Consider the following 22,892-nt stretch of genomic DNA (forward strand, 5'->3'; position numbering starts at 1 on the left):
CACCTTTTCTGGGGCTTCAACATTCCAGTGTCATGAGTTACTTATTATTTAAAACAATAATAACAACAAAAACTCTAGGAGAGATGCTTCTTCCATCTGTTAAAAACAAGTACTCTGTTCCTTCCCTCCATCATGTTAATCTAAGGCCCAGGAAACAGGGAGTCAGTCTTAACACTGTCACAACCATTCAATTAATGCTGAAGGAGAACACTTATTCTGAAGTGTTTTCAACCCAAATGAGGAGATCTTTAATCACAGTGGAACTGAGGTGGTAGGACACCAGCGAGAGGACTGGTTTCCACTCCTTACTGAGTGGATATTTGTCCTCTGCACAATGGCAAGCTTCAGGCTTGGCATCAGACTGAGAAGGGATTGGGAAGTCCATTAGGCAGCTTCTTCAGAGATTATGCTTCCATTCCTAGCAAAATACTGGAAACTGTACTCTTTGTGTGCAAGAGCTATTCTGGTGACTTTTCCAGGTTTCTAAAATCTTGCATATGATTATCCTTTCTCAAATGAGTTTAAAGCTGGACTTATGGTGCTAAGAGTGTGCAAATATACTAACACAAAATATGAGTTAAAACTGAAAAAAATGCTTCTTTTGCCACCATTCTGTAAAACCATACCTATACCTTTTCTAGAAGACTAGTTCACTCCTGAAATTCGCTTTAGCTGCTTCTAAAATGATGCACCATTTTCTGAAGTAGAAAACAGTAACTTCTTCTGACAACTTGGTAATGCATTTCATTGAGACCGAAGAGACAGAGGGGAATGTAAAAGCCCCACACAGCTATCTCAGTGCAGCTCATATAAGCTGGTAATTATAAGGGAAAGTCCAAGATGAAATAACAAAATTAGGACTTCCAGAGCCTTAGGAGACCCTTGGAGCTATTCCCCCGGCCCAGCCTGAGACCTCCAATGAGATGCTTGCCCAACCTGCTCTTAACAACCTCTAGCCACATGAATGCAATAATTCCTCAGGTTACATCCTTTGGTCCCATTGCTCAGCTATTGTTGGACAGCTTTTCTTAATATCTAAATGGTGACAACCGCCCTTTTGACTTTTTGCTTTGTGCATTAAGGCAAAGGTGATCCCATTCCTTTGAACCCCTTTAATGCTTCCTTGTCATACAAAAATATAGGGAAGTACCTTGGTATTTCTCATGAGATGCTCCTGTCTGCATCGGAGGGCAGCCCAGGCTGCAGTACACCTCTGGCACACCCTGGGAAAGGCAGCCAAAACCATTATTTCCAGTGGTGCTTTCACATCAGAGCAAAGTACTCCAGCATAAAGCGTTATCTGACAGCATTAAGGAGTTACACAGGGGACACAATGGCCATGGCTCACTCCTGGCAGCAGCGAGGATCGCTGCTAAATCATAACTTGCCAGGTATGCTAGCCTCTGTTTTGCAATCTGTCTAAGGTAACTATTGCATTCATTTATTACCAATATTTCTTGTTTTACCTGTAGCAGTGTATTGGATCTGACTGGGTTGGAGTTAACTTTCCCCATAGCAGCCCTCATAGCGCTGTGCTTTGTATTTGTAGCTAGAAGGGTGTTGATAATACACCAATGATGTAGTCACTGCTGAGCAGTGCTCCCACAGCATCCAAGCTGTCTCTCCAGCATTCCCCCTTCCCAAGGCCAGTAGGCTGGGCATGGGCAAGAGTTTGGGAAGGGACACAGCTGGGACAGCTGACCCAAACTGACCAAAGGGGATATTCCCCACCATATGGCAGTCATACTCAGCAATAAAAGCTAAGAGAAGGGGGAGAGATGGGTAATGACACCAATTATTAAGGTGTTTTTCTTCCAAAGCAACTGCTACATGGGGCCCTGCTTCCCAGGAAGTGGCTGGACATTGCCTGCTGATGCAAAGTATAGAATAAATTTTTTTTTGCTTTGCTTCTGTGCACAGTCTTTGCTTTCTTTCATTAAACTGCCCTCATCTCAGCCCATGAGTTTTTCATTTTATTTTGTTCCCCTGTCCTGCTGAGGAGGGGGAGTGAGAGAGCGGCTGGGTGGGCAGCTGGTGGCCAGCCAAGGTCAACCCACCACAGGCAAGGCACTGCTCCAACCCAAAAGAAGAGGTCCTCCCACTGCCCTCTCTCTCACCCCGTAAATCATGGGCAGAGGTGAGAGGTGTGGGACTATGGGGGGAAGAAGAGCAGCTTGTGCTGGAGCCTGGGATGCAGGTTTGAGTGTGCAGCCGATGTGCTCTGCTATGGGACAGAACTGGCTGCTGCCAGCCAGCTCTGGGAGGAGCAGGGGAGGTACCCTGCTGATGCGGGGCTTCAAGAGGCTTTACCCTGCTCTCATCACCTCTCTCCTCCTCACCTTCCATGGCACCTGTACCAATTTTAGGAGCTGAGAAATTGTGCTGAGGGCTTCCTTGCAGGAGGCAATGGCAGGGAGGTATTAAAACCCCTTTTGCCCTCTCTGTTTATTTCTTTCCACCTCCCAAAGAATATCTGGAATCTCTCTTCTCTCCCTAACCATTTACCAAACAACCCTGCATCATGGGAGCTGTGCAAATACACTGCAAAGAGACAGTCTGTTCCTCAGGTGAGGAGACACCACAGAGGCTTGCAGCCTCTCTCATGCCAGGTGAGAGGTGCAGGAGACAAACCCTTCCCACCTTCTCTGGGGGACATGACACTTGTTCAGAGAGGCATGCACAGCTGGACAGCTAAGGAGGTCCCAAGGATTTATGACGGCAGCAAATGACCCTTTATCTGTGGGGAAAAAGGCGTGGGAACACCCTCAGCTGTCAGAGCAGCCCAAAAAAAAAAAAAAAAAAAAAAAAGTATTTCTAAGCAGTGGCCAACAGCCCTGCCTGTGCCCCTCTAGGCAGACATTACTCAGCAGCCATCTGCTGACTCCTGGAAAGCCTGCAGATGGGCATGGGGGTGTCCATAGGCAGTTTTGTGAAGGTAAGACCTCTAGACAGATGCTACACCTGGGCAGGCTTCCTGTCCCTGCCTGTACCTGCCCAGGCTGGTGGGACTTTGGATGCTCACATTTGGCACGACCTCTCCAAGCTCCCAGGTATCCCTTAAAACTCCCTGCTGGGCAGCAATGCCAATGCCTCGGGCTCGCAGAACAGCCGGCTGGATGGTCCCTGAATTGTACGAGAAGAAGGTCGGGGGGAATACTCAAAAGCAAAACAATCCGGGTAGGGAAAACGAGTAGAAAGAAAAGCTAGCTTCCCTGACCGGGAATCGAACCCGGGCCGCGGCGGTGAGAGCGCCGAATCCTAACCACTAGACCACCAGGGACTTACAACAGCTTCCTACGAGTCCTTCCTCAAGAACTAATTTACATAACCACATTCCGCCCCGCCTCCCCCCCCCAGGCCTTCCTGCCCTGCTGCTTCCTCTTCTTTGTGGTCCCCCACTCTGGGCAGCACCAAGTCCCGGAGACAGCTGTGTGTAGGGTGGGACGTTCCATTCTACTCCACGGAAAGGGGGAATCGGCGGCGGGGCGGAGAGGAGAGGGACCGCCTCAGGCAAGGCGGGTGAAGGTCCCTCGCCGTGGGCGGGAGGTGGGATGGTCGTGAGTGGCCGCGTGGGACAGGTCCCCGGGCCCTGCCGTCGGTCTGGCGGTGCAGGAGTGGGAGCCCGTCATCCCCGCACAGCCCGACAGGCAAGAGCTGCGAGGCCAGAGCAGAGGGCGGGTCGTCAGGAGGAAGACCGCGGGGCGGGGCGGGGCGGGCCTCCCTCCTCCCGCCGCCCCCGGCCGCTGCGCGGGTGGCAGCGCCCGGCGGGAGCGGGGCTGAGCGCGGTTGTTTTTGCTCACTTGGGTGTTGCCTGTTCGGGCTGTTCCTTGCGAGACAGGCCCTCTGCGGGGTGTTGTCGTAACGGCTCCTGGCAAGGCCCCGTCAGCCAAGCGCTCTGCGCGGCCGGTCGCGGCCGGCGGCTCCCGGGCCGGGAGGGCCATGTGTGCCGGGGGTTTTCCGCCGCTCCGCGCTAATTGCTTTCCAGGCAGGCTGTGGGAACAACAAGCCACACAGCTTCTCCGGTGTCTGGTCTGCTTCAGGTGGGAGCCCGTGGCGCCACAGCGGGAAACCAGGTCGGCAGTTCTCTTGCCTTGCGCTGCTAGGGCCGCCTTAGCCCATAGCTGTGAATCTGTGACTGCTTTTTTTTTTTTTTGGTAAGGTTTCAATGAAAGGAGTGAAAACTCTGCCGTCGATGCAGATGCTCTCTCCATAAGTGCTTTTTCCTCTGGCGCGTTGATTTCATAAGCAGAGCAGATCTGCGAGCTGTTCTAGCAAAATAAATTTCCCTGTTTAAAGTGTCTGTCAGAGGGTTTCCTCTACACAAGGACATTTCTCTAGTTCTCAAACCCTCTGCCCCTGAAATGCGTTATCTAAGAAACCTTTTCCATGTTAAGATAGGTAAACTTCAGACTTTATGCTTGTGGACTCTGCAAATATGCATTAGCTTATATCTAAAGGCTTTAGAATCTGAAAGCAAACCTACCGAGACCACTTTCCTCAGGGGTGTTCTCAGGAGGTTTGTGTGTTTGGTTTCTGTCTCACCGGAGTCCCTGTTCAGCCAGCAGTTCCTTCCATCCCAAACCCTTCACAGTAGCAGACTTGAACAAAACGTGTATCTTAATTATGTTGAAACTTTCTTTTGTCCAAACAGCAATTTTACTGTGCAGTGAGGTAGATAACTTATAAAATATAGTTTACAATCAGGCCCTGTTAGATACAGTCCGATGGACTATATACTGCAGGAACTGCATTTCACATGTGTGTATCAATAGCAGCTTCTTTGGTAAGACCAAGGCATTTCAGGCCTTAAGGAGACCAAGCTGTGGAGCACTGGAGGCAGAGCACAGCTCAAACTGAGGCACACCAGGGTCTGAGGCCACTGCAAAGAGGGTGACGTGATTAGGTGAGTGAGGTCACCTGGTCCCGGCAGGTCACCTGTGCCCCTTGTTGAGAACCTGCAAGGAACACCAGCGAAATAAAATGGTTCTGCACTGCAGAAACTGAGCTAGCTTTAAAGGAATTTTTATGCTCTGCTAGGTCCACAGTGTCGTGGTTAAAAGCATAGGCTGGGTGCTTCTCAGGTGGGTTTTGCAGGGTACCGATTTCTGTGTTTTGACAGCTGTGATACTAGCACACTTGAGACAGCTAGGTTAAAACTAGGGCAGGTCCACACCAGCTGCATTTGCAGTGTTGAAGATATTTGTCACAAAAGGATAGTTTGTTCTTCGAGTGCCTCTGTTGTGTGACACCTCAGAGGAAGGTAGGGGTGAGCTTCCTGATTCTTAAGCTGCTGAGTGATAGAGATAAAATATTCCTCCTGAAGATTTCGTAAAAGTAGCTGAGCCTATGAAAGATCTCATGATCGACGGCAGCGTGAGCAAATGTGTTTTGTCCATGTCTTAGGAAACTCTCAGATGTAGAAACAAATAATTCCTGCTCTATTATGCTTGACAATCAAGAAGTTGTTTTCAAGATGTGTAATATGTCATACTAAATTCCCGTTGACCAGCGAAAGTGTAATTGATTACAACCAGAAGAGTAGTGAAAACTCTAATGTGTGTTCGAGAGAAGTTTTACTGAAATAAGAAATCTTTTCCTGGATGTGAACGCAGGTTGTGGAGAGTGGGGGGCTGACCACTAGACCATCAAAAAAGTAGCACTGAGACTCATATGTTGTCTAGTTATTTTTAGAAGTATCTTTTCTGTACAAGTCATGTGCACTGACAAAAGATGATGCCGCTTCTCTGGCTTCCTGTACCCGGTAGAGAAATGCATCAGTGAAGCTGCCAGCGATTCAGCCTCCTGCCAGCGCAGAAGCAGCCGGTGCCTGTGCCTGCATCCCTGCGATGCTGGTTGGAGAAGAATGCTCTTCCTGAAAGCGCCAGGGAAGGAACGTCTGAGGCCAATGCTTCTTTTCACTCAACACAATGGAACGGCAATGTGTCAGTAAAACCATGTGAGTAACGTTCAGTGTTAGAGGTACTGTACCCCAGCTTTCAGAGTCTGGTATGCAAAGCTGAATTTTGGAACCTGAAAAAATAGAGCGATTACTTTAAATGCAAGCTGTAAAGCAGCATGCAATTAACTTGTCTGTTCCATATGAATATATTACGTATTATAATTGCTTTAATTTGCCACGTTAATTGATGTGCGACCATAGACTTATTATGTAAAAATGAGTAAGAATAACATCAAAGTAATGTGCTAATTTACTGAAAGTATTAGGGTATGTTTCTACTATATAATGGTAAATACAAATAGTCTTCAGTACCTGGGGTACATGCTTCAGCAGTAGCGAAAATCCTGATTTGCACAGAAGCTGTAAATGGTATTTATAACTATGTATAATGTGTGCATTTTTCACTTCTCTCTTTCCTCAACTGTGTATTTGATCTGGAAAGTCTTAGCATCAGCTTTTCTTATTTAAGTTAGCCTGATTTAAAATGTACATCATCCTGATTTCAGGGAGGTGGAAAGGGGAGGAAAAGATGGTGCGCAATCTTTTGCTATTTTATGTTTAATTTCCATGTATGGTCAGAACGGTTACCTAACTGTTAGCTTGTAATGATTTTCTGGGGGGAAAAATACTATTGTAGTTTATATTTCTTATATCTATTTTCACTGTAATAGTGTTTTTATGAAAAGAATCTAAGGAAAATCTCAAAAGGGTTGTCCAAATGTTACAGCAGTTCTGATAGTCCTCTCTACAAGATCGTCTTCCAAGCCATGCAGTGACTTGTTCTATCTTCTTGCAGTTTAATTTAAATAGAGCAAGGGGGCAGTATGTGAGAATGTGCAGTGTCATGTCTTAATACTGTGCGGACTAGTCATTTAGTATTTACAGAAAATATTTTAAAAATCCTGAAGTAAAATGAGGGAGTAACTCACTAAGAGTATTTTTATAAATAATTTTACAGGGTTTTGTATTGTTTTCTTTGATCTTCTGTTCTTTCCCTCGCACTATATTTGATCCAGGAAGACCTGTGTCAGCTTTTTTTACCCTTAGCCTGTGTTAAAATGCATGTGATTCTGGAGTTCAGAACAAGGTATGGCAGTGTGGTGCTTCATCCAGTGTCCACTGAGCTCAGCAAAATACCTTAGTTGAAACAAATACAACTTTTTTATAATCTTCTCATGTATCTGAGCAAATGCTTTTTCTTTTACAGTCTTTCTTCTGCAAAGCATTTTGGAAGAAACTTCTGGTTTGCTCTGTTAGACAGTAGAAATGTGTGCATAGAGCCGGTTATTAAGGCAGAACTTCTTATAAAGGTTTCAAGCTCTAGTGTCCTTTATTTTTGTGAAACTTGTAGAAATGTTTAATACCTCTGTCAAACTGAGGGATATCTGGACAATCAATTCAAAGTTACAGGGTTAGTTGGGGACACTCAGAAAATTCATCGTTACATAAACTGAAGAAACCAGGCTAAAAATAGCGATGTATTGTTACAGAAGTCAGCCCCCAGTGCATGGTAGGATCAAGCAGAGCCTCAATTATGCATAAAAATCTGCCTGTATGAAACCTATTTTGTGACTACTTCATGGTGAATAATTCTAAGAGTAATTGGGAAAACCAGGATGACTGCTAGTGGAAAAAGAAAATATTTGTGTCACCTTAATTTTTATGCCTTTTCAAAACTGGACTGTTATGGTATTCAAGCTCATCAGTGTAATTCTTTATGGCAGGTTGTCTTTCTTAAATAAATGAGCCATAAGCTAACAGTTGCAAATGTTGAAATTATTTACATGAACTATACATGAGCAATACATTTTTTTTTCTTAAATTAGTGTAAGCTGATCAGAGTGCAGGCCATAAACTTCTTGCCAGTAACTCTGACGGTTTTTCTGTGTAATGTGTGCAGCTCTATTAATATACACTGAAGTGTGTATTGTGGGAGATCAAAATCCATTCAGACATTGTACTTAAGTGTCTCAAGTCTGTTCTGTTTTCCACGTGTTATGTCTGTGAGTTTGAGTGAGAAATATTAAAAAAGCAAACTTGCATTTTGTCTCTATCAGAATAGTGCAGTGATAAAACAAATTTACCCAATCCTGAAATGAATGAGCGACATGAATGTAAGATTTTCTCAGATATTCTAAGCATTGATATCACAAAGACAATGAATTAAACTCTATTAGATCATTTTTTTTCAAATCAATTGCCATGGAGCATATTGCCGTGAGAAAGAGCAAACCATCCAGGCTGTCTTCTATCCTCCAAGCAGTAGAAGGACGAAAACTAAATTTTATTCCAAAGGTTTTATTTCAAAGGTGATGTGTGTGTGTATGTGTGTGTGTATATATATGTATATATCTTGTATTCATTGTTGTAACAGATAGGCATTACCTCTTACTTCTAGACTTAGTAAAATAAAATGCGTGTACACATACGCAGGCACATCACAAGAAGAGCCAGAGGCCACGAATGCATTGCAAAGAGCAAGTTTTATTTTAGTTACCTCTCTACTGGGGGATCTCCGAAGTCGCACCTGAGCTCCCAGGCAGAGGTGACACAAGCGGGGACGCAGGCGCTGGTAAGTTCAGCCCTGCTGGAAGATCACTGGGCCTGCTGAGCTCTCCTGTATTTCAAGGCTTCAGGCAGGCGCAGCCTCCCGCTCCTTCTCACAACAAAGCAGGAATCTCAGACATAGTGATAAGGTCCCCGGAGTTTCTCACAGGCCTATGTTATCTAACACAGAGGTTCTACTCATCAAGCACACAAGGCCAGTAAAACAACTAGTGTGATGTATGTGCTTTTTCTACAGACAGGTGCAAGTCACTTTGAGCATATTTACATTTAACTAACCTCCTCGCCAAATCTTCCGCTACATTCCCATACAAAATGGTATATTAGATCCCACTCAACAGTTTATTCCAATGACATGAACTCTGTGGGTTGAGCTTCAGGCAATAATCCATGGCGCAATACCCAGAACTTGTACGATGCTTCTGTTCCAGTCCTAGCCTGCTTATTCTGTTCCTCTGACAGGAGATTGAGTGATTTCTTCCCTGTGCCAGCAGGCTAGAATATGTATTTGAAATGCTTGTGGCAATGCAAATACTGTAGAAATGTGTAGTTACTTTGTCTGCTGTATGGAATGTATGCATTGTCCACATAGAGCTTTCTACACAATACAGTAGAGGTGCTTGGAATGATGATGGAGAGTGAAGTGGTACATGAGGACAGAGACACGTTTTCCTGGAGCTAAAATAAAGTGTTAGTCACTGTCATTGTTGTGCAAGTTCAGCTAAGAGATAAGTAGGTTTTCCACCACTTTGATGGCCAGGGCTGCATATCTTCTATTGCAATTTGGCAAATGCAAAAGAAGTCAGGTAAGTGGTACTATTTTAGGTCTTTAGTTTTCCTCTTTTTTTTTTTTTTTTTTTTCCAATTTTGTTACCTAAGCAGTGCCAGAGGAGTAACTGAGAGCAGGGCCCTGTTCTGTGCTGTGTTAGAGAACCCTAGTGCTAGTGAGGTCTTTGAGATTTTAACCAATGTAACCTTAGGCTTTCCTGTCTTTTGCCTGGGTAATGATATAGATATAATAGGTAGTAACTGCAGTACGCCATCAAAATGTATCCTCTAAGCAGGAGACTCTGTTTTAAAGAAAATCTATGTCTTATAGAATACGCTGGTTTGGAAAAAAAATATATCAGGTGCAAACTTCACGTTTAGCTGGAAGTACAGCAACAAAGGTTAGCAGAGGAGTCGAGACAGTAATTGTCCCAGTACTGAAACTGAGTGGTAGAAAGCACATGCTCTGAGTAGGGTAATGGTAGTGCTGGGAGATGGCCACGTGTCTGTATTGGAGTTGCATTTGGTCCTCAAAATGACACATATGATTTTGAAATAGATCTTTAAGCAGCTTCTGACAAATACCTCTCTTAAAAGTAACACGTGTTGGATTTGTAACATAGCTACAAAAATATTCTTGAGACACCTCTGCACCACTTGCTATTTTATTTTGGCACGTTCTCTTAGCATGTCTAGTACATGTGTATGTATATACTTTGTGTTTTTATTTATGCAGGTATCTGTCTATCTTCAGGCTTTTGCCTTGCAGAATCTGACATTTAATGGTGTTGCAATACCGTAGGCCTTTCCCTAAGCTTTCCGATCTTTCAGAGCTGATTACTGATGGAAGGAGGGAGTAGGAAGCTAGGTCTCATTTACGTGAGAAGCCAACGTCTAGAAGGGTTACCTGGAGTTACCTCAGGTAAGGGAATGGTAATTATAGCAGGTTTTGATTTTGGGGGGTTGGGTGAAGAAACCTGAATGCTGGCAATGTGGAAAGAGCAGATAAAGTTTGTAGGCTTTTCTGTTTCCCGTGGATCTAAAGGTTTTGGTTAACCTCAATCTTCAAAACAGGTTGTTTTGTTTTAGTACTGTCCTTGAGAAAACTCCTCTCCAGCGGCAGAGCCCGGCACTTGCGCTTTACGAGGAATTACTCGGCTTTTTTTTTGGTCTCAAAGGCAGCCCCCTTTCCCCAGGACAGGGCTTGCCGGCACCGCAGGGGGTGCCGGGGCCCGTGGAGCGGCTCGGGAAAGGCGCGCCCTTCTCCCCCCGGTCCCGGAGCGCTGCGCCCAGCCCGAGCCTGCCGACCCCCGCCCCGCGGCGACCGCGATCCGCCGGGGCCGAGCGGGAGGCGGGATCGCCGGGGCGGGGCGGAGCGGCGGGCTGGGGCGGGGGGGAGCGGCAAGGCCGACGCTGCTGTGGCCGAGCGGGGAGCGCTGCAGCCGGCGCTGCCGCAGCCACCTCCTGCCGCCGCCTGGCAGCGGGGCCGGGGCGCAGCGCCGCGGGGCCGCCATGCCTCCCGCCCGCCCGCCCTGCAGGTGCGCGCCGCGGGGGGGGGGCGTACGGGACGCGTTGTTTTCCTGTTTACGCTGTGCCGAGGGAAGGCGGGCGGTGGGCGGGCGGGCGCGTCTGCTCGGCCACGGCCTTGTTCCCTGGCGGGGGGCGGCGCGGCGGGGCCAGGCCGGGAGCTGAGCCCTGGCGCGGCGGGGCAGCGCGGCCGCTGCGTTGCGAGGGAGCTGTGTGCCTGCTCGCCTGTTCGCAGAGCCAGCCGGCATCGCAGCGCGGGAGGTGAGGGGCGGCCCCGCGCTCGTCCCCTGTGTCCGCGGGTGCGTGTGCGGCCGCGGTGACCCGCCCGCCGGCGGCGGCTCTGCGGGGGCCCGGCCGCCGGCCCGATGCCGCTGCCTGCGGCGCTGCTGCCGCCAGCCCCGGCTTTCGCCTTTGCTGCCGCGCTTAACCAACCGGTACAGCTGAGTGCGGGGCTTTGTTGGCTGTCACGGCTTCAAACCTCATTTATTTCCTCCCACCCCAGATCTTGGATGATTTACTCGAATGTTCCAGGCGCTCTTTCTATATATTTAGAGTCTCAGGTTGTCGTGATAAAGCAGTGCTGCTGGCTGCCAAAGATGTGTTAGTAAATAATTTTTGTCGCTTAATCTGTGCAACGGACTTTTCCTCTGTGTGCCTCATCATACACTACTTCAGAGTTGTTTTTTGGCTGGAGGGGCTTACCTGTGTGTTGGTGATGTGTGTGCAGTATTACAGTGCTGGAGGATGCAGTTACTGTCCTCTAGGTGATGAAATAAGATGATGGACGCTTAGACTCAAAACCAAGCTTTTACCATGTGTTTACTTTACATGCCACAATTATTGTTCTCTCATTAGGCAGTTATACGTTTCTTGTATTAATGCATAATGATGGACTTTTAAGATAGGTTGGTGCCCATTAATCGATTATGGTTTGCCTCAAATGCTGTGACCCAGATTAGGCCTGTGTTTGGATGATACTTAAAATGCATATTGATGAACTCTCCTAGCATATTGTATCAGCAAGTCCTTACATAGTATGGAAATCATGTTTTGCTAATATTGTTCTTTTGGATGTGTATGTATACACACGCAGACTTCAGAAAATTAATGGAGAAGGCAATAGAAACTGACAAGAGAAGTATATGTGCATGTGTATTTTCTGAATAAAAAATACTTTATCAGGAATATATGTCTTTAAATGTAAGTCATGGTTAAAAAAGTAGAAGTTCTAGTGCATTTAATTTTAGGCTGCTTCCTGTTTCATCCTTTTACCTGAAAAATGTCCATAAATATGCACAAAATATTCTAAGAATCTAAGCATGCAAGTACTGTTAGTCCCGTGAAGAGCTGTATTGAAGCTGATGGGACTGTTTGTAGAGAAAGCGCTCGCCCTCTTTTTTAATCTTTTTTTTTTTTTTTTTAAATAATAGGTCAAAATCATGTGCTTGGGAGGAAATTTTGTACTTCAGTTGAAGTCAGCACTTTTTTTTCTCATTGTGTATTATGTTATGAAAAAGAAACACTTTGAGAAAACCTGACTTGTCACAGTCGGTTGTGAGGCACGGTCTCTGAGTCTCACTCCTGCCTTTGCCCAGCGTCCTGTTCTCACTGCACCAGCAGCCACACTCCCATTTGGATTCGTCACATCTGCTGCCGGAATGATAAGCGATTCCCTTGGGAGTGACTTAGAATTGATTGGAACAGTCCTCGTCTTGTCGTATAGGAATACAGCTTTGTTGATTGCGCATCCAGGATTTTAAAAGAGTAAAATTGGCTGGGGATTTGCTGTAGTAAATATTTGGCTAGCTTATGGTTCTGACTTCAGTGGACAGCTTGCAAATCCCTTAAGGTGTTAGGGAATAAGTCCTTCTATTCAAATAGAGGTGAATTCATTGGAGAGTGATTTGGGTTGGAGAAAACATTTATTCAAAAAGGTTATTAACAAAATTGTGAGAACCCTATAGAAGGGCACTGCAGCAGGGGTAGGTCCCTGCAGTCACCTGTCTGGGTGAGTGTTTCAAAGGTGGAAAATTAGTGTGAGCCTCTGGAGTATGATCTGACACAAGAAATTGCTGCTCCAGGAAGCTGGATGTGTTCACAAACAATAATTATGATGGAATTGAGGGATGAATGGACTCAGTTTCGCTTTACTGTCCAGTAGGTTTTGAAGGAAAGCTTGAACTTAACCAGTGTCAAGAAAAAATGGTAAAACTCCCTGTCTGGCACCAGGCTTGTGCCCTCTGTGTCTTGACAGGTGCCCAATGCAGCAGCAGGCGGTCATGGTCCTCAGCTCTACTGGCGAGGTGAATCTTGCCATCACCCAAGAAGCAGCAGACTGACACGTTTCTCCCTCTTTGTGATCAATGAGCCAAAAAATTCCAAGGTTTTGTGGGCGCAGCTCTTGTTTTCGTGAGATATCCGCTCGCTGGTGTAGTTATTGATGGTGGGGATGGCTGCCTGCCATGGAGTTGGTGGCTTCCCGGGCTGGGTCTCGGGATCTGTGCCCTCATGGAGGAAAATGCATGAGTCACGCTGTTACTGCTGTGGGTTTGTCCTGGGGCTTAGGATAACTCTCCCAAAAAGAGGAAGCGTAACAATACAGTTGAGTGAAGTCAGCATTAAGAGCACTTACCTAGGCAGCCCCCTTTGACCAGGAGGAAAAGCAGAGTAGGAGAAACAAGTGTTCAGATCTTTTTTTTTTTTTTAAATCTGACTGGCTTCCTTATTCCCATGTCATTTTTCCCTAGGGTCGATTCACGAAACAGTGAGGCAGTGACAAAATTCACTGCAAGCTAGAGGGATTATATTCCCCCTGCAAACATCATGTTTCAGATTGACACATTAAATGCATACACAGCAGTACTCTTTTTCTTCCCATTTTCTTTGCAAACCCTCCTGATTGCAGGCAGAAAGCTATAGTTTGTTCTTGATCAAAATGTCAGGCAGGCGTGAGCAGCTGTGCTGCTGCTGGAAGGTGTGTGTTGAGTTTTGGGGTGGGCAGCGCGCTGCAGCGGCGCAGGGGCTGTGGTTGCGTATCTACAGCGTCTCCTCTGCTTGCCTGCAAGGGCAGGCGCAGGCGGGCTTCATGGGGTCTGTTGGTACTTCCCGGTTGCAACACAGAAGGCAGTATTAAGTGCTAAGAAGAATGAGTTAGTCCAGCGCTTTGCTCTCACATTTCTGCTGCTCCCAGTGTCTGACCAAGCTTTGAGAAATAGTACCAGTATTTCAGCTTGGTACTGCATGGCATCCTAGTGACACGCCTGTACTCACTTGAGTCTTAGTGACTTGTCATGGAACCAAAGTTTATCCTTTAAGACTTCTGGCTTAGACTTGGAACTCTCAGTGGGTAGAGTACTTATTATTATCTTAATAAGCCTTTCTGATTGTTATTGATCTTGTTTTTAAGATGCAAGGTGTGCTTTCAGTTGCATACCTCAAACTCCATGTGTTGTGTGGTCCTGTAGCCTTTTCAGCTAAATGAAGCTGTTCCCTGTTCTCAGTTACTCTGTCCCCCGTAATACTAATTGTAATTAAGCATGAGGCCTCTTTGTGGGGTATGTGTAGATCTCACTGAGGTGCCACTTTTTTTTCTTTTGTTGCCTTTGTTATGGCTACTATGTATGTTTTACAGGGCTTTTTTTTCAACTTCCTTTTTGAAATGCAGGCTCTGTGACTACCCATCATTTAAGTAATGGTAATATCAACCTGGTTTACAGAAACAGAAGACATCCAACCTGAGCAGAGATGTTTATACAGGCAAGATTTGCATTTACCTTTTGGTTACAGTGTCAAATCAAGATTGTTTATGTTTCATTCCATGTTCACTTAGTAGGATTTAAAAGCCTTTTTTATTAGTAGCTACCAATTTCTAGAAAGGAAATTTTTTTACAGTAGTCTTACTGATTTTAGGATCTTCCCATAGTGTTTCCTTAAATACCTGAGAGCCATTTCCCTACAGTCTAAAACACCCTGGGCAGACAAAGAGCTGTCCCTGTGCACCAGCTAGAGGAAATCACAGCTTTGTTCTACAGAAGTTCACAGTGAGAGCTCCTGCTTCCTTGAACTCAGCCTTATCTTAAGAAAAGGTAATTTATTCCCTGACTCATTTTTCAAGTAAATTTCACCTTTTCTGCCAGCACTCGCTCTATCTGCCACTACTCCTGTTTATTTTTTGGGGTTTTTTTTCTACTTTCTGTCCCACATACCATCTGTCTTATGTTCTGGTTTGTTTTCTTTTTAAATACTCTAAGCTAATGCAGCAGATAGAAAAGAAGCATGAATATTTATGAACCATCACTACCACCTTCCTTCTGAGGGAAAGAGGTGTGGATGGCTTCCTGCCAGGTCAGGTGATGCTGTGATCACAGACACTGATTGAGATCTGCCTAGGTTGTTACTTGGAGGGGATGCTACAAGGAGCAACTCCACATCGTCAGTGGCTCAGCAGTGTTTGCATGCTGTGTCAGTAGTCACTGCACACAAATAAAGTAGTGGGTACCCCTAGTCTTTTGTTGTAGTTAACTGTCTCATGGTTAAGTAATGCCCCGGTGTGATGGCAAGGGCTTTATTTCACCATCGACTTAAGAAATAGCATTTCTATAATGGTTTTTCAGTAGCTGTATGAATGCCAAAGACCTGGGCACTTCTGATAAAGCTGGTTATAATTCTGTATGCAGGTTTTGGTAGCTGTAACAAGCTTGGCAAAACTTTGTAGGCCAGAGAGTGGCTTGAGTTTTTTATTTTGTACTGGTTTTGGCTAGGATAGAGTTAATTTTCTTCCTAGGAGCTGGTATATCGCTGTGCTTTGGATTTAGGATGAAAATAATGTTGATAATATAGGGTTGTTTTGGTTACTGCTGAGCAGTGCTTACACAGAGTCAAGGCCTTTTCTGCTTCTCACACCACCTCACCAGTGAGTAGGCTGGGGGTGCAAAATAAGCTTGGAGGGGACACAGAGGGGACAGCTGATCCCACCTGACCACTGGGATGTTTCCTACCACATGACATTATGCTCAGTGTATAAGCTTGGGGGAGAGCTGGCCGAGGGTCACTGTTTGGAGACTGGCTGGGCGTTGGTTAGCAAGTGGTGAACAATTGCATCGTGCATCACTTGTTTTGTATATTATTTATGTTTTTTTTTTCTCTTTCTTTTCTGTCTTTAGACTGCCTTTATCTCAATCCATGAGTTTTACCCTTTTTTCCAATTTGCTCCCCCATCCCACTGAGGAGGAGTGAGCAAATGTCTGTGTGGTATTTAGCTGCTGAGTTAAACCATACCACCTTCATACTTTCTTACAAAGGTTCAGATAATTCAGAGAAGCATTGAAGAGTATAAAAAAGTAATTTTACACATTAAGATTATTTGTATGATATTTAGAATATATATTAAAAAGAAATTATTTTCTTCTTATGTATAAGTAATGTTTGACTTTTTGAACTCCCTTTTTTTGCATCCTGGTTGCCTATCAGTCCTTTTATAGTGAAGCTGCTGAAAACTGATGGCTAAAGGTAGCAGCTGTGATAACGCATGACATAAAATCCAGGCAGTTCCAGCTCCAAAAGCTTCTGAAATGCAGGTGTTGTCCAGTAGATGCGTAGTGCAAGTGGTAACACCGTGGTGACAATAGGTGGAGACCCAAAGAGATAAAACTTTGACTCCAACTTTGTTATGGAACAGTGTGCTGAAATGTGTCCAGCTATGTGGTGAAAGATTGACTTTGTTGTAAGCCAGTCACTTGTGTAGATATGGGGCAAATGATTGACAGCTGTGCAACAGCTGCTGAACATGAAAGCTACCCAGATGTGCGGGGTCAAGTAGCAAGCAGTCTGAGTAGTCATCAAAGCAATTAGGACATGAATTGAGAACCACAAAGGAGTGACAAGGGTGGCTTTCTGCCAGTGCAGTGAGTTCTTCTCCAGGCCTTCTGCTTTATGGATCAGTTGAAGAAACTGAAGAAATGTCATTTGATTTTCAAGTAATTTTTTTGTTTGTTTCTATGGGGTTTTTTGGTGTGGGATTTTGTTTGTCTGTTTGTGTTTTTTGTTGTTGTTGTGGTGGGGTTTTTTATTTTTTTAGTGTATGATGCTGAGCTGTGTTGGTTAGGTATGCCTTCTTGTTAGGGGTGAGTAGCTGGTGGGAGGTGGCTGTCATCATCACATCACTGTGTGGAGGCTAGACAGGAACTTGCAGTGACATCTACATTTTGTGTCTTGCTACAGTCATGCTTACAGAATGGAATGTAAAATCTCCTGTGTTGGGCTAGTACCAACGTGATTGCTAATTGGGGCACATTTGTTTCCTTATATACAAGAATTCTGGATTCCCTAAAATTGAGCCCTGCTGCTAACTGATCACTCAGTGGATAAAATTTTTAAGTGGGTTATTTGCTTTGAAAATTGGATTGCCCTTTGTAATGCATAATTTCTGTTAGTGCCAGTAACACATTGTTTGTCATGAAAAGAGATTAAGGAGCTGGAGATTAGTTTTCTTTTCTCCTGCTCTGTTGACACTGTGCACTTGATGCTATTGTGTGAGTAATAAGTTCCAGTGTTTTGTCAACTAGTTGTGTCCTTTCCTGAGCCCTGCTCTGGTAGTTCCCAGTCCCAGGCTGAGCTTGGCAGATAAGAGGCAGGTTTTACTGGAGGGGGCCTAGAGACAGAACTTGAGACCAAAATGGTACAGCAAGTACAAGAAATCCAGAATCTTCTACAGGTAGGATGGGAAGAGCAAGTAACGCGAACCCCAGGAAACAGCCAGATCTTATGCAGTGGTGCATGTTGGTGAATTCTCCTGAGCTCCATGGATGGTGAGCTATGGAAAAAAACACTGCACCCAGGAGACTGGTTCCTAGCCCTTCTCCTCAACTCCGAGCGCACTTTGGATTAAGCTTGTGAGAAGAGCAAGGAAGGTGCTTTCCCGTCCTTATTTTCCTCTTGGGAAGGAAATGCAGACCCAGGCCTGGCAGAGCAGGGACACGCTGCTCCTTGCAGGGTGGGACTCAGCTCTGCCTGGGGCAAGCCGGGACTGCGGAGCGCTGTGGGCAACCTGTGCCAGTGCCAGCAGAAAGCTGAGGAGCTTTGCAAAGGGAAGGGTCGCGGAGCTGAAGGGGTCACCTGTAGTACCCAACCTGATTTTAAACTGCTTCTGAGGAAACATGTATTTCTTTGTACTTGGTAACTGCAGTGTGTTCATTTTGTCCTGTGGACCCTTGCAGGATTTGACATGTAAGGGCTTCAAGTTAGAAAACATGTTTCTTGGACAAAATTATTGTAATCCCTGAGTAAGTGGTAACAGGCCTTGAAAAGCCTCTCTTCTGGCCGGTTGTTTTGTTTGTTTGGTTGGTTTTAGTATCTAGAAACTTTGTAAACAGTCAAACTTCCATGGATATCACTGGAATCAGGACTTCATCTTCAATACTGAGTACAGTTTTCAACTCTTAACTGCTTTGCAGTCAGCATTATATTGCATTTAAAATAAAAGTTTTTCCTGGTACTGTGTTTTGTAAATGTCGTTCAAGTTTTGGTTTCATTTTCATCCCATGTACAATTTGTTGTGAATTCTGTGATGAAAGAGCTGTGGATGGTTATTTTCTAACTGAAAGGGTCTGGGATGACAGCATACTGTATTATGAATTGGAATTTACTTTATCTGGTTTCGAAACCTTTCTTCCTGCTTCTCTTGTTTTTCTTTTTGCTTCACAAGTCCAGCAAGCTGATAGCTCAGAAAAGCAATTTTGACCTGTGGTAGCTAGTGCCAGGTATTACCTGTTCATTAGGTTAGCCCAGCCATATGTTTGAGATTGGAAGTGTGTATTTTAATCCTAGGTTTTGTAATAGTTAGTGATAAGAACATGAATCTAGCTCTGGGGTCATACACTTCTCACAGTTAATGTGTCAGTCCTTTTTAACTACAAATCACTAATGCACCCAGATGGTGTAGATGTAAGATGCTATTCCTGTTTTTTTTTAAAGGTGTAGGTCTCTACCCAGTTTGGACAGATTTTCAGAGCAACTGTGGAAAGATCTGAATTGCTCTGCCAAATCTTAAGTTTTAACACCAAAACTGAATGCACTACAGCCCCTTTAAAAAAGAGGCTTTAATATGGACCAAAAAAAAAAAATCACAAATTTATTATACATTAACTGTTTGGGCTGGCTTCAACCTGAGGAAGGGCAAGCACAAGTGAAGGCAAGGTTTTGTTTGGAACCTGTTGGGCAATGTGAAACAGCACTACCAGCTACATCAGGCATAACTTGTGGTGAATGGAAAGTTAGCAGCTCCAATTTTTGGGCCCTGATTCTGCAAATGCGTGCTTAGGTATCACACGCATAACTCATGTAAGTGAGTCGCCCCTCTGAATGCACTTGGTACCTGAGTAGAGAGCTCAGCGACATTGCGGTACCTGGTGATGTGGCTGAGATGGCTTGCATGAAAATGCAGCGCTGGAGGAACTGAAGCTATTTGTAAAATTAGATCAAATTTTGTAGAGTTTTTCTTTTTTCTCTCCCTAAGGGGGAAAAAAAAATCTAGCTTCAGCAATGCCGAGTTACTTTGTTGATACTGTCAGTGTAAGATGTTTGAATTTTAGTTTCAAAATCAGCCTGTTTTGTTCAACAAGGGCACCTTGGTTCAATAATGATGTTTAAAACACTTGAATAATCTGAAAGTATATACTGCTAGTGTTTTACCAGAAAATTTCTACACTTCTGTTTTTCATGCAACAGTACTCAACCTTAATTCCAGTGTATTTTTAACTTTTGTTTTGGTAATTAAGCCCTGAACCATCTTTACTGTCTGATACATCCAGAGTTAAGCAAATAAAGTCCAGATTAGATATGCCGAAAAAAGAATAGCATATAGCTGTTTTGTGTGAACCATTCAGTGGTTCTGTCTTTTTGACAGAACACTTTGACAGAACAGGTTGCTAAGTTTATTTATTTACCCAAATAATTTAGACCAGACACTTAGCTGTGCACAAATTGTTAGAACACAGAAACATAGAGAAGACTTATTTTTTTCTTTCTGGAAAGAAGCAAGCATCTATTCAGAGTGACTCTCTAATTAGGTAGGTAAATGTAACTGTGCTACGGTATGTAGCAAGGGGAATTCAGTTTGAGAGGGGAGGTTTTGTTTTGTATATAGTGCAAGGCGACTCTCAGTACAAGGCCAGAAACTGTGTGTAGTGTTGTACAGGAATCCGGAGATGGAGGAAGGAAAAATGGTAAGATAACAAAGCTTTTAAGGATGTTTCAGAAGAGCAAGAAAATGAAATCATTCTCGGTTACACAATACCTAAAGGAATTTTGCAGGAAGGAAGGAAATAATTAGAAACATTGCTGCTTTTAAAACAGGTTTCAGACTACACAGAGGGTGGAGGGCGGTTGTTGTAATTCTAATGCACCTGATGCTGCCGACATCTGAGCACCTGTGAAGCTGCGTGTGCTGGTGAAATACAATGTCACACTCAACAGACTGTAGTGCAATAAATGTTGCAGGTCGAGGAACTGAAAAATAAACAAATGTTTCCAGTGTTAATTTTGTATGTTACAAGTGTATAGGATTTTCTATTACAATTAAACTGTTCAATGTGTTACTTAATGTACGGTGTCTGCAATGTGACACGGTTAAGGTTGCTATAGAAACCTGGCTTTTTGTTTCTGTTAAGGGTGTTTCAGATGGGAAAACATTTGCATTGCATTACTGTGAGACTCCTTTCTCCCCCGCTCCTCAGCTCCTTCGCTTCTCAGTTGGGAAGCAGGTGACAGAGAACAAGCCACAGCCTGGGATTTGCATGAGTCAGGGCTGATTGAAAAAAGGGACGTTGAGCTGAAACTTAAAAATTATAGTTTTCCCTTCAAGTAGCTTTTGTGTCTTGAGCTGCTTTTTGAAGCGAGGAAGTATTTAAACATTAATCTTTCACGATGTAGTGTCAGTGGACTGTAAATTTGAGGGTCTTTTTCTAAATACTTGAAAATGATGGTTACTTTCTAAAGAAAAGATTCCAGCAGTTTTCGCAACCTGATTCTGACCATTGTTGGAAATGTACTTGACCTAAAAAACAATGACCAATTCTAATACTTCCTGTTAAATCGATGGGTTTATTCATATTTTAACACTTAATTGTTGCCTGGCCTTAATCTGTAAAGCATCGAGAACACGTTAACCAAGTGTCATTGAGTATAATGGGAATACTTACAGGTATAAAGCTAGCTTTATGCTTAAACGTTTTGGGACCTAAACTAATTGTAAGTAGAAGGTGATTTATGGTACCCGTGATTTACAGTACAGGTATTTGTGCGAAGCATTAAGCCACATCTTTGTGCTTTAAGTGACTCTTCAAACACGTGTCTCTTTCTGCTCTCCCTCTGCTTTATTTACTGTTGGAACAAAAGCCTTTATTTGGTCAGTGAGGAAAGAACTGAGGAACAAGTGAGAGAGCAAGTTTGCTGTGGAGATGAGAATATGCATTTGTCTTTTGTCTGTTTCTCGTCTGATGCAGGCAGCCGTAGGTCTGGGCAGCGCTCCCCTTGCCAAGTGTGTGGCTCTTGAGGGCCACCGAGCAAAGTGGCTGCTCAAGGAGCAACGTCAATGGTTCTGTGCCCCAGCCTCTGCTGCGGGTCAGGTCTGCCTTCTGTGGCAGACGTCAGGGCGTGCTTGCAGTTCAGCTGTGTGCAGCCGGGCCTGATGGAAGCGGGTGTGAGCTCGCATGGAAGGATGTAAATAGAACTGCAGATACAGAGCTGCTTCTGCTGACTGTGCTGCAGGTAATCTGTGTGGTAATTTTGGGTGGAGGAGTGGTAGCAAACAGCTTTAAGTAGGTGAAAGGGAGGAAGGTGAAGGGCAATAATACTTCAAACTGGCAGTGGCTTGCTGTGTGGGTGCATTTTTACAGCTTGAGACAGGTGAGTGAAAGCCCAGTTTCTTTGGCTTGGCATTTCAGCTGGCCAGGGTCCCCTCGATCACCCAAGCATGTTTCCTGTGTATGTGTCTGCAGTGGTGCTGCTGTTTCCCCAGTGCAAATCCCACTCAAGCACTGTGGAAGCTGATTCATAGAAGCAACTCTGATGTGTGGTGGGGCCTGGGGTATGGGACACTGTGGATCCAGTGGCCCTTAACAGCTTTCTGTATATGGGACATTGGACAGTTCTTCTGGTGGCTCACCTGGCTTGAAGGTGGCACCAGGCAGCTGGCCAGTTTTGTTTGCTATATGTCTTGCTCTCGTAACACACGCTGTGTGTAGGAGTGGTGAGGGTGGAGTAACTTTCTCTTCACTGCTTCTGTCCCTTTGCTTGGTTCAGAGGGAGGAATCTAAGGAGGACTTGGTTACATCCCTTAAAAACCTGGTAGAGAACCTGTAACTCAATGGCTGTGGGAGTGATGCGGTTATCTGTACGCTTATGTTTTGACCTTGTCAAAACAGATGTGCAGGCTTTCTTTGAAATGTTTCTAAATGGATCATGATAGTTGTTATGAGCAAGGAACATGCTGGTGTCAACTGCCAAATCAGCAAGGTAGTCCTACGGGGATTGTTTAAATGCTAGTTGATGTGTTGAATGTTCATAAATTTTTATTTTTTAGAAAACTTGGTGTTTTAGTTGAATGCTGCTGAGCATGTACATAAAAATCCTTTGTGTGTGTGGCTGCATGCTCCAGGGAGAGGTAAGAGAACAGTGATATCTGTCTTATCCTCTCTGGGTATGGTAAATTGCATCCTCCTCTTGTTCTGTCTTGATGGAACTATAATGCTTTACATCAATTAAGATCTGACTCAGAAATGCAACAGAAACTGTGATAGAAATGCCTTAGTATGTGGTGTAAGCACAGACTTTGCTTCATTCAGCGGGTGTCCCAGGAAAGAAAGGCACGAAGGGTAAGCCATTTGCCTTGCAGATAAAAGATCTGCGGTTTTGTAGTAACTTTGCAGAATGACCACAAGGTCCTTCTGGGTCTCAGTCTCTCCCTGTAAAATGAAAGCAATGTTCTTGATGAGGAATGTTTGAAAAGCTTAGTTTTTTGAAAGTAGCTAAAATTTACTGGAATCTCAATTGACTGGAACCAGCACCCTGCGAATTC

General features: G+C 44.6%; 1 protein-coding gene and 1 non-coding gene across 5 annotated transcripts in view; one reads left to right on the forward strand and one right to left on the reverse strand.

Annotated features, from left to right (window-relative positions):
* Positions 1-3,208: 3,208 nt before the first annotated feature.
* On the reverse strand, positions 3,209-3,280 carry TRNAE-CUC (transfer RNA glutamic acid (anticodon CUC)). Its single transcript has one exon. It is a non-coding gene; the product is annotated as a tRNA-Glu (tRNA).
* Positions 3,281-3,607: 327 nt separating this feature from the next.
* The window catches only part of NCOA7 (nuclear receptor coactivator 7), a 95,663-nt gene continuing 76,378 nt past the window's right edge, over positions 3,608-22,892 (forward strand). For 2 of the 4 annotated variants that reach the window (XM_065631614.1, XM_065631618.1), the window contains exons 1-2: positions 3,608-4,073; positions 5,766-5,956. The gene's annotated coding sequence lies outside the window, so the exon portion shown is untranslated. Of the gene's footprint in view, positions 4,074-4,720; positions 4,904-5,765; positions 5,957-10,567; positions 10,831-22,892 lie in introns of those variants that run through there. The other 2 variants (XM_065631615.1, XM_065631616.1) reach the window with 2 other exon arrangements.

This window comes from Caloenas nicobarica, chromosome 3 (genome assembly GCF_036013445.1).
Source record: "Caloenas nicobarica isolate bCalNic1 chromosome 3, bCalNic1.hap1, whole genome shotgun sequence".
In the NCBI taxonomy this organism is placed as follows: Eukaryota; Metazoa; Chordata; class Aves; order Columbiformes; family Columbidae; genus Caloenas; species Caloenas nicobarica.